The sequence below is a fragment of the Caretta caretta genome, chromosome 4, assembly GCF_965140235.1.
Source record: "Caretta caretta isolate rCarCar2 chromosome 4, rCarCar1.hap1, whole genome shotgun sequence".
Lineage (NCBI taxonomy): Eukaryota > Metazoa > Chordata > Testudines > Cheloniidae > Caretta > Caretta caretta.
This window is the reverse complement of record NC_134209.1, coordinates 15,995,782-16,008,028: the sequence shown is the minus strand read 5'-3', so window position 1 is coordinate 16,008,028 and position 12,247 is coordinate 15,995,782. Positions and strand designations below refer to the sequence as shown.

Sequence of the window (12,247 nt, the reverse complement as noted above, 5' to 3'; positions counted from 1 at the left end):
GTTAAATGCTACTGTGGTGGGTTTCTTTGTTTTTCCCCCCTACACAGAGGTTACATATAATTGCATTGTGGTTGCTATTATGGAGCATTTCAACTATATTCACCTCTTGGACTAGATCCTGTGTGCCACTTAGGACTAAATCAAGAATTGCATCTCCCCATCTGGGTTCTAGGATTAGCTGTTCTCAGAAGCAATCATTAATGGTGTCTAGAAATTTAATCTTTGCATCCCGTCCTGAGGTGATATGCTCCCAGGCAATATGGGGATAGTTGAAATTCCCCATTATTATTGGGTTTTCTGTTTTTGTAGCCTCTCCCTGAGCTTTTCACAATCACCATCACCATCCTGGACAGGTGGTCAGTAGCATATTTCTGTTACTATACTCTTATTATTCAAGCTTGGAATTTCTATCCAGAGAGATTCTATGGTACAGATTGATTCATTTAAGATTTTTACTCTAATTGACTCTGTGCTTTCTTTCACATATAGTGCCCACTCCCCCATCAGCACAACCAACTGTGTCACTCCGATATATTTTGTACCCTGATATTACCGTGTCCCATTGCTTACTCTCATTCCACCAAGATTCTGTGAGATCTATTGTGTCAATATGTCCCATTAACACCAGGCACTCAAGTTCATCCATCTTAGTATTTAGACTTGCAGTATTTGTATACAAGCACTTATACATGTCACTTTTTAGCTGTCTGCCTTCATGTGATGTAATTGAATGGGACTCTTTTTTATTTCTCTTCAGTGCCCACCTGTACTTTATCAACTTCTATCTCTTGCTCTTTACTAGGACATAGAATATACCCTTTAATAAATCCTCCCTCAGGGATGTCTTTGTCCAAACCATGTGTTCCCCGGCACATGTCAACTTTCCCCAGCCCTTACTTTAAAAACTTCTCTACAACCTCTTCCGTTTTACATGCCAGCAATCTGGTTCTGTTTTGGTTTAGATGGAACCCATCCTTCCTGTATAGGCTCCTCCTTTCCTAAAAGGTTCCCTAGTTCCTAATAAACCTAAATCCCTCCTCCCAACACCATAGTCCCATCCATGCAGTGAGATCCTGCAGTTCTGCCTGTCCAACTGGCCCTGTGCATGGAACTGGAAGCATTCCAAAGAATGGAGGTCCTGGACTTTAATCTCTTACCTAGCAGCCTAAATTTGGCCTCCAGGATCTCTCTCTTGTATCTTTCCCTAACTCATTGATACCTACATGTACCACAACCACAGGCTCTTCCCCAGCACTGCACATAAGTCTATCTGGATGTCTCGAGAGGTCTGCAACCTTCACACCTGTAAGCAATTCACCATGAGGTCCTCTGGGTCATAACAATTCCAAGTATCTACATTTCTAATAATCAAATCCCTCTTTACTCTTACCTGTCTCCTCCTAACAACAGGAGTCCTCTCTCCAGGAAGAGTATACTCAGTGCAAGAGGATACCATGACATCATCTTCAAGGAAGGTTGCAACTATGGGATTGTTTACCTGCACTCCTGCTTGATGTTCTCCTTCCCCAAGACTTTCATACTCCTCAACAGCCAGAGACTATCAGACTGCCGGTGTAACTGCTCTACTGCATCTCCAACAGTCTCATCCATGTACCTCTCTGTCTCCCTTAGCTCTTCCAGTTCAGCCACTCTGATCCCAAGAGCCCATACTCGATCTCAGAGGACCATGAATTGCTTGCACCAAATGCACGCATATGCCATCTGACCACAAGGTAATCACACATGCTGCATGCAGTGTGATAAATTGGATAACCCCCACTCTGCTGCTCAACTGCTGCCTGTGTTATTTTTACTCTGGTAGGGGTTGGTTGGTTTGTTCTTTGTGGTTTGGGTTTTTGCTGTTGTTTTGGACCGTAGTAGCTTCTTGCAAAGAAACAATAGTTGAGCACTTACTCCGCAATCAGTCTTTGGGTATCGCCAATCCCGCCAATAACCACTTATTTTGTCTCTCATCTCAGGGGAATGATCTTTGAGATGGTAGAAGAGGCCACTCCAACACTACCTCAAGTCCTTGTGCTTTTTGGATCTCCATCAACTTGTTTCCAGACCTGGCTCAGAGACTGAGCTGGACCATGGGTGAGAGCTAGCTGGCTAAGGCTCAATTAAGAGAAGACCGAAGGAATGCTTTCAAGCTGGAGAAAGCAATAGTTAGAGTTGGAAGAGATGACACCAGGTCTCTCAAAAGAGGGAGCTTGTCTGACATTTATTACTCAGGATTACAGCCTTGGTGTCATGTTGGATCCTTTTTTATTCCTAGACATTCAGGCAATAGCAGTAGCCAAGATCACTTCTTTTCCATCTCTGCTTCTCAAGAAGGCTGAGAGCTTTTATTTTGGAAGTGGTGGATCGTGTCTGCTGTCTGTGCCTTTGTCACATTAAAACCAGCTCATGGCAAAGAGTTGTGCATGAGGGAGCAACATGTTAAAAGCAGTCAGGAATGCCAGGCAGTGCACTGTGCCTGGCTGGCCTGTTTATTAAGCTGGGTGCTTTCGTCTGCACCGGCTACTAGAGCAGTCTAAGGTATTATTTTTTTATCTATAAAGCTTCACATGGTTTGGAACCTAATTGCAGTACTTTAAAAACCACCCCCTCTACATATCTGTTACCATGGCAGCTGCAAACAGTGGAGGTGCTCAGGCTGACAGTCTGGTACTTGCTCTCTTCCTTGCTGAGAGTATTTTTCTGATATGCTGGAGGGCTGGATTAGGCATGATGATTGGGAAGTTTCATGCATATTGATCCATTAGAATTGTCTATGGATTTTTTTTTTATTACAACATACACATTGCTAGAGCTTGGGACAGAGGCTCCTCAAATGAATACTTTGTGCCTCATTTTAAAGTGTCTTTCTGCAAGTCACAAGTAACAGACTAACCAGAAATCTGGTAAGGTTTTGTTTGAGTTCAAAGATCAGAATCAGGGCAATGTGAATCTCAATATTCTCTATTCTCTCTTGGGTAAAATCTACAATTCCTTCCGATTACTGGAAATGCTGCAGTTATCAATAATAACAGTTTGCCTATCTATACTGCCTTCCATCTGTGGATCATACAGGGGTGCGTAAGCACCAGTGCATTAAGTCTTATGACATCCCTGTGACAGAGGTCTGCAACAACATTCCATTTTGTTTTCTGAGAAATGTGTAATTAATTGTGCAGAGTATGACACAACTGTGCTACAACTTAACTGAAGTCTTCTAATTCAATCCTTGTGGAAGCATGGTCTTCTCTTTAAGGCATAAGAAAAGGTGTGTGGTGATCTGTGTCTCTTACACACACTTTCCATGGGGCCTAGAGCACATCACTTGATTCAAAGGTGTCAACAGGGCACCCCAAAACAGAGGCATTCCAAATTAGTAGCCACTTGTACAAATTGTTGGCCTTAACCTCACTGCACATCAGTTCCGCCTGTACAATAAAGTGACAATCCTCTTCTATTGCATAAGGGTAGCTTAGTTCATTATCATTTTCATAGATTCCAAGGCCAGAAGGGACCATTATTCCATCTAGTCTGACCTCTTGTAGAACGTAGGGCACAAAACTTCCCTGAAGTAATTCCTCTTAGAGCAGATCTTTTATAAGTGGTCATCGAGACGATGAAGAATTCACCAGGACTCTTGGTAAGTTGTACCAGGAGCTGGAAAAGTGTTTTGAAATTCTCAGAAGAACATGCCACAAAATGCACATTGTTTGCATCATCATCATCACCACATTATTTTTAGACTGATTTTTTTCACAGAAACCAACCAAAACATATTAACAATCAAGTCTTCAGGAGGCGGTAATCCCTGCCATGTCTTTCCAGCTGCGCCTGACAGCTTCCTAATTATCTACCCATGATATAAGGTAATGAGTGCCCTCACCTCCTTCAGGTAACAGGGCAAGATGAGGGCACTTCACATCTCATAGAATCAGACCCTATGCTACAACCAGATGATGTGTCTGGAAGTCAATGCGACATGACAAGACCTACATTTCCATTGATGTGTCTCTTACTCCAGGCCGGTAACACACATACCTCCTGGGTGTGGTGTTCTGTCCCATCTGCAAGGGAGGGAGAGGAGAGAGACAGACAGACAGCTCTACAGCCTTAGCTAAGAGCCATGTGGTAGAGGCTCATGCACTAAGCTCCAGAGGCCCCAGGTTCGATCCTGACAACCAGGGTCTGTCAGTGTTACAAGTGGGGGCTCGTCTGGGATTTCAACTGGGAAGTCTCTGAAGCTCAGGATGCGCTTCCTCAGCTAGGGGAAGTATGTAACCCACACACCACTTGGGTGCGGTGTTCTGTCCCATCTAGGGGCACCAAGACCACTTACAGAGAGAGCTTTATCAGTCTGCTCTACAGCCTTATCTAACAGCCATACGGCTTTTAGCTCATGCACTAAGCTCCAGAGGCCCCAGATTCGATTCTGCCTGCCAACAACTGGGGTCTGTCAGTGTTACACAGTCACTGGGGGCACTACCAGCATTGTAACCGATGGAAAAAATGAAAGCACAAGCCACAGAAATGAGTCAAAAATCCAGGAATAACCTACTTCAAACAACTATTCCCCTGCTGGACATCTGGCAGCTACCAACTATGATTCCTGAGTGGCTATTACAAATAGTTCGGATAGCTCCCCATCCCTTTTTGCACAGCTCACGTAGGAACCAGGGAGAACACTACTCAGGGTTCAGTCCCTTTGGTAGCCTAAATACTCCTCTGGGGGGACCCCAAAAAAGTGTGGAAGGGCAGAGGATAGGTGGCTGGCCACCCCACGCAGAATACACTCCATCTCTTAGAGACACAGCAGTTTCTGCACTACCCAGAGGAGAAAGTAGCTCCAGGAGGCACTTTGCCTGCATAGAACAGGATGCCCATAGTATTTCTGCTGGGATTGGGTGCCTTTGCACGGCCCCCAATACAGGGCTTCACGAGCAAGATGCCCTCTAGCCACTCGCAGTTATTTTCATATCCTCAATAATGCTGATGACAAACATTCTCAGCAGGTAAACTACTGCTACGTGATAGCACGACCTGGTGGAGAAGTCCCACAGTAGGATCCTGTGCAAGCCTGTCCCTTTGCAAACAGGGCTCTTTGCAATGTAGGGACGATAAGAGCGCTCCCAGATAATGGCTCTCAATATGCTGGGCCTCCAGAAGGCATAAGCAGTTTTGCTTTGATTCTAAAAACAGCTATACAAGCCTATGAACACTTCCTCCTTGATCCTTTGTTCCACCTATTGGTATGGTCTGGTTATAACACAACCCCCACAACACCACATGGCCGTTCGAATGGAGGAGGATCCCAGCGGCCTTGATATTTTGAGAAAAGAGGAAATTATTGAGCTTACCTTTGAAGTTAAAAAAAATCAATATTTTTCTGTATTTTCTTAACTTTATTGCTCCTCCTCCTCCCACTCTCTTTGACTAAAAGACACAAGGTTAAAGCCCAGTGGAAAGGCTACCACAAGTGATTTGTTTAAAGTTAAGCATTAAAATATAGGGAGGAAAATCCCACAATATATATAATATGCTCATTCTAGGGTTTTGATATATATGAGCATTTCCTTGGCATACCCTTCTTTCCATTGGCTTTGGTCCAGCAATATACTTAGGCAGTCTCTGGTTCAGTAGCCCCTCTCTATACACCAAAGCACTTAGGAACACCCTTAACATTAAGCACGTGCTTCAGTGCTTTACTGAATAAGGAGAGACATAGCACGTGCTTAAATGCTTTACTGAATTGGTGCTGTAAGCATGTGTGTGACTTCAAGTATCCAAATAGCCTCATTGACTTCAATGGGGGCTACTCACATCCTTAAGGTTAAGCACATGCTTAGATGCATTGCTGGATCTGGGCTCTTCCAGGGACAAAGCACCCAAAGAGGAAACTCATGGGAAAGAAATCAAAGGAGTTTTCTGCTTTTTAAAAAAAGTAAAATCATTTGCAATGTTAATGTGATAAAGTCAAAGTCTTTTTTTTAATGAAAATGTGACACAGCTTTTTCCAATTCTGCCTAACTCTCCCCAGCTGCTTGGATGGATGATATGTTAATTTTGTGGCACAGTTGCTCGAGGGAGAACAGTACAATCTCCCATGGTACACTGCACTCCATTTATAATGGACACGGTTTGGATTCAATCGTTTGTTCTAGTCCTCAGAAAGTAATTTCTCCAAAGCAAACATTCTATGAAATACAATTTTCTCTAATTATACCAGACAAACTTCAATCCAAAATGGACTTTCTGAGCTTTTAAGGGCATCTGCTGCTTTAATGCTGGAAGGAAGAGCTGGCAAGTGTAGAAACGGAATGGAGAGGCCATAGAGATTTAATTTCCTATAAAATAGCTCTCCATAAGCTGTTTAAACTTTCCTTAGCTAGACCAATTCTCTGAACAGGAGATTCCACAAACACTACCGCAGATTTATGGTGTTCCCTTCCAAAATAACCCCATGTTCCCAGCCACAAAATTAATTTAAACAAACAGAGAAGAAAGGAACAGACTCACTTGGATGGTTTTTGAGTAATTTTTATAATCTACCATAAATCTGATCACACAACCTGTTTCACACACTTACACTTCTGTAACACACACACCCTTGCTTCCACAACCAACCCACAGAAATAACGTAATACATATGAAATTGGGCACACAGAGCTGCTGATTAAGAATCGACTGTGGTCATACAGCTACTAGCAAACCAACAGTGGGACTGTGTATTTATTAATTCAGGTTTCCGAGTAGCAGCCTAGTTAGTCTGTATTCGCAAAAAGAAAAGGAGGACTTGTGGCACGTTAGAGACTAACAAATTTATTTGAGCATAAGCATCATGAGCTACAGCTCACTTCATCGGATGCATTCAGTGTATATAAATCTCCCCACTGTATTTTCCACTGAATGCATCCGATGAAGTGAGCTGTAGCTCACGAAAGCTTTATGCTCAAATAAATTTGTTAGTCTCTAAGGTGCCACAAGTCCTCCTTTTCTTTTTATTAATTCAGTGAATGAGAATGAGATGTGTGTGTCATGTATGTTAATCTCCTTTCCACATGCAGATTGCATTGCACGGGATTCACTGTCATGAGGAATTTGGTTTCCAGTCCTTTTGTTATTGTTGTTAATATTATTATTACTAGTAAAGCCAAACTCATGGAATTAAAATCTGCATTCATTTGTGAATCCAGCATAAAAACTGCTGAACTGATGAATGTTGCACTTGGGGCACTGGTCATAAGCAATAACCTGTCAACATATAGATGCTTTTTAGGACAAAATGGCAATGTTAGAGCTGCTGCATTTCCCATTCTGTCAGCTCATCTGGTGCAAACAACTCTTCTCCGAGGTTCAGCTGTAAACGTGTATTCTGAGCTGAACACTTGTGGACTGGGAATGTGTTTGTTCGGTCATGTAATGGTTTTCTTTTAACACTGTTTCAGCTATTTGAATTAATGGAGATTTTAAAAAATAATAATGGTATAAAAATGCCAACCATTTTTTCTGCTCCTGAAATGAAAACTATGTTTTGGTTATTTTTGTGGAATTCAGAGGTGGCTCGTTAATACTGTGACTTTGCAATTCTTGACAAAAAGTCCATTACAATTGTCCAACAGTTCAAATGGAATAAGTGGCTATACTTTATTGAGTCTCCCATTGTCTTCAATGGGCTTTGGCCAGATCCCATGGACATCGTTATTTAGTAGGGTTCCCTGTATCCATTTTACCTTCCTCACTCTAACCAAATTACCCTGCCTATAATGACCACATCATCACCTGCACGATTGAGAAGGATAGGGAATCAGCACAAGTCTTCTGCTAACCCAATGAGTTTTTGCTAAGCAACTTGGATCGGGTGGAGGCAACAAGAGCTAGAGATTAGTCATTAAAATAGGGGTTTCTTAAAGCCCACAGACACATCATTATCTCACAAGGTCCTGGCACTGACTCCTATGGCTAACATTTCATTCAGATTTGCAGCATGCTGGGCAGCCACTAGGCCTTCTTCATATACTTTGGGGAAAAGGATGGCACATGATGGACACCACCAGATACAAAACAAATCTGCTTCTGGCCCTAAGGGGGCAGAATGTTTTTTTATTCTTCCTGCACTCAGCGGATTAAGGGCTTCTATTTGAAGGCATTAATGTCCTCAACAAGAGAATTATTGTAATTCCACTACAATCCCACCACAACCAAGCAACCGGCTGCTGTGATGATGTAGCCATTGCTCTTTATTTTAAGAGGCAATGTAATGAACACATTTCCACAGATAGCTCCAACAAAAATCTGCACTTGAGGGTTTGATTTAAACATACAGGAATTCTGAGTCAAAAGGACTTACTTTCTACATGCAACAACAAGAGCAGTTGTCCAGAGAGACCACTCAGTTGGTATTTTCAACTTTATACCCCCAACATTGAACCATTCTAAGTAAAGCTAAAAAAATACCACATTAATGTGTCAAATACAAATGTAAACTATTTTTTTCATGTGGCTTAATTCAGTGGAAGAGAAGGGCAGAAATGTCTTACAATCAATTATAAAACACTCCACCAAAATATAACGATACCTTAATCATTAAGGGCTACATAAATGTTGTCATGACTTCAATGAGCATTCTTTATCTAAGTTGATATTGTTAATATCACACAATGCTGATTTTATTACATCTTAATCAATAATGAACTGGATTTAATAATTCTGTGTGTAGGTATGAAGGGAAATACATTGAATGTGATTAATTGAACAGAAACAAGCATTTGTGAATCCTTCACAAACATTTTGAGTGCCAGCAAAAATCCTGAAATGTTTAGCAGTTAACAATTGCTTTTCATAACCATGTTGGATTACATTTTTGGACCCAGGTCCTGCAAACAAACTCCTACAATAAACTCCATGTAGGTGGACAACTCCTGGTGAAATTGCACACACTCAGGATTGGCACTTAAAGTTTAGCTGATACAGTACACGTGACTCCTATCTCAGCCCTGGTCTACACTATGAGTTTAGGTCAAATTTAGCAGCGTTAGATTGATTTAACCCTGCACCCGTCCACACAACAAAGTCATTGTTGTCAACTTAATGGGCTCTTCAAATTGATATCTTTATTCCTCCCCGACGAGGGGATTAGCACTGAAATTGATATCGCCGGGTCAAATTTGGGTTAGTGTGGATGCAATTCGATGGTATTGGCCTCCGGGAGCCATCCCAGAGTGCTCCATTGTGACCGCTCTGTACTGCACTTTCAACTCAGATGCACTAACTAGGTACACAGGAAAAGCAGTACAAACTTTTGAATTTCATTTCCTGTTTGGCCAGTGTGGTGAGTTCATCAGCAGAGGTGACGATGCAGAGCTCATCAGCAGAGGTGACCATGCAGTCCCAGAATCACAAAAGAGCTCCAGCATGGACCGAACATGGAGGTACTGGATCCAATCGCTGTATGGGGAGACAAATCCGTGCTAACAGAACTCCGTTCCAAAAGACGAAATGCCAAAATATTTGAAAAAATCTCCAAGGGCATGAAGGACAGAGGCTATCACAGGGACCCGCAGCAGTGCCACGTGAAACTTAAGGAGCTCAGCAAGCCTACCAAAAAACCACAGAGGCAAACACCCGCTCGGGGTCAGAGCCCCAGCCATGCCGCTTCTATGATGAGCTGCATGCAATTCTAGGGCGTACCCCTACAACTACCCCACACCTGTACGTGGACTCCTGCAAGGGAGTCTCACGCAACAGGGATGAGGATTTTGGGGACGAGGAAGATGATGAAGAGGAGGCTGAAGATAGCGCACACCAGGCAAGCGAAGAAACCGTTCTCCCCGACAGCCACACACTGTTTTTCACCCTGGATCTAGTACCCTCCCAACCCGGGCTTCCAGACCTTGAAGGCAGAGAAGGCACCTCTGGTGAGTGTACCTTTGTATATATAATACACAGTTTAAAAGCAAGCGTGTTTAATGATTAATTTGCCCTGAAGACTTGGGATGCATTCGCAGCCAGTACAGCTACTGGAAAAGTCTGTTAACATGTCTGGGGATGGAGCGGAAATCCTCCAGGGACATCTCAAGGAAGCTCTCCTGGAGGTACTCCCAAAGCCTTTGCAAAAGGTTTCTGGGGAGGTCAGCCTTATTGCGTCCTCCATAGTAGGACACTTTACCACTGCAGGCCAGTAGCATGTAGTCTGTAATCATTGCATAAGAAAGCATAACAGAGTGTGGTCCCAGTGTTTGCTGGCATTCAAGCAACATCCATCCTTTATCTCTCCGTGTTCTCCTCAGGAGAGTAATATCTTTCATGATCACCTGGTTGTAATAGGGGAATTTTATTAAGGGGACATTCAGAGGTGGCCGTTCCTGCTGGGCTGTTTGCCTGTGGCTGAAAAGAAATCATCCCCGCTGTTAGCCATGCGGTGTGGGGAGGGGTGAAGCGATCACTGCAGAGAATTTTACTGCGGGGGGGCGGGGGTAGTTGGGTTTGTGCTGCACCCAACCACTCCACCCCAGAGGACTACCCAAGCAACAGAAGGCTGGCATTCAATAAGTTCTGAAGTGCAGTGTGGCCTTGTCCTTCCCTCCTCCCCCACTTCACCTGGTGCTTCCCTCCTCCCCCACCCCTCCCTGGCTACCTTGACAGTTATCCCCCTATTTGTGTGATGAATTAATAAAGAATGCATGAATTTGAAACAACAATGACTTTATTGCCTCTGCAAGCAGTGATCGAAGGGGGGAGGCGAGGATGGTTGGCTTACAGGGAAGTAGAGTGAACCAAGGGGGCGGGTTTTCATCAAGGAGAAACAAACAGAACTGTCACACCATAGCCTGGTCAGCCATGAAACTGGTTTTCAAAGCTTCTCTGATGTGCAGTGTGCCCTCCTGTGCTCTTCTAACCACCCTGGTGTCTGGCTGCGCGTAATCAGCAGCCAGGCAATTTGCCTCAACTTCCCACCCCACCATAAACGGCTCTCCCTTATGCTCACAGATATTGTGGAGCACACAGCAAGCAGTAATAACAATGGGAATATTGGTTTTGCTGAGGTCTGAGTCAGTAAACTGCGCCAGCGTGCTTTTAAACATCCAAATGCACATTCTACCACCATTCTGCACTTGCTCAGCCTGTAGTTGAACAGCTCCTGACTACTGTCCAGGCTGCCTGTGTATGGCTTCATGAGCTATGGCATTAAGGGGTAGGCTGGGTCCCCAAAGATAACTATAGGCATTTCAACATCCCCAATGGTTATTTTCTGGTCTGGAAAGTAAGTCCCTTGCTGCAGCTGTTCATACAGACCAGAGTTCCTGAAGATGCGAGCATCATGTACCTTTCCCGGCCATCCCACGTTGATGTTGGTGAAACTTCCCTTGTGATCCAGCAGTGCTCGCAGCACCATTGAAAAGTACCCCTTTTGGTTTATGTACTGGCTGCCTTGGTGATCCGGTGCCAAGATAGGGATGTGCCTTCCATCTATTGCCCCACCCAGTTAGGGAATCGCACTGCAGCAAAGCCATCCACTATGACCTGCACATTTCCCAGACTCATTACCCTTGATAGCAGCAGCTCAGTGATTATGTTGGCTACTTGGATCACAGCAGCTCCCACAGTAGATGTGCCCACTCCAAATTGATTCCTGACTGACTGGTAGCTGTCTGCCATTTCAAGCTTCCAGAGGACTATCACCACTCACTTGTGAACTGTGAGAGCTGCTCTCATCTTGGTACTCTTGCGCTTCAGAGCAGGGGAAAGCAAGTCACAAAGTTCCACGAAAGTGCCCTTACGCATGCAAAAGTTTCTCAGCCACTGGGAATCATCCCAGACCTGCAACACTATGTGGTCCCACCAGTCTGTGCTTGTTTCACAGGCCCAGAATCGGTGTTCCATGGCATGAGCCTGCCCCATTGCCACCAGGATGGCCAAATTGCCGGGACCCATGCGTTGAGAGAAGTCTGTGTCCATGTCCTCATCACTCTCATCACCGCGCTGCCATTGCCTCCTCGCCTGCTTTTGCAGGTTCTGGTTCTGCATATACTGCATGATAATGCGCGAGGTGTTTATAATGCTCATAACTGCCACGGTGATCTGAGCGGGCTCCATGCTTGCCGCAGCATGGCGTCTACAGGAGAGCAGAGTTGCAGGGGAAGTCGTGGTTAGATGACCAGTTTTGCAGACCTACTGCACCGTAGGCTGCCAGGACACAACAGATGAGCGGGCTGCATACTTGCCGTGATATGGTGAGACAAGAGCAGCCGAG

At 44.2% G+C, this 12,247-nt stretch overlaps 1 protein-coding gene across 30 annotated transcripts in view; it reads right to left on the bottom strand.

Annotated features, from left to right (window-relative positions):
- ADGRL3 (adhesion G protein-coupled receptor L3) overlaps window positions 1-12,247 on the bottom strand; it is an 810,612-nt gene that overhangs the window by 457,833 nt on the left and 340,532 nt on the right. The window lies entirely within an intron of this gene.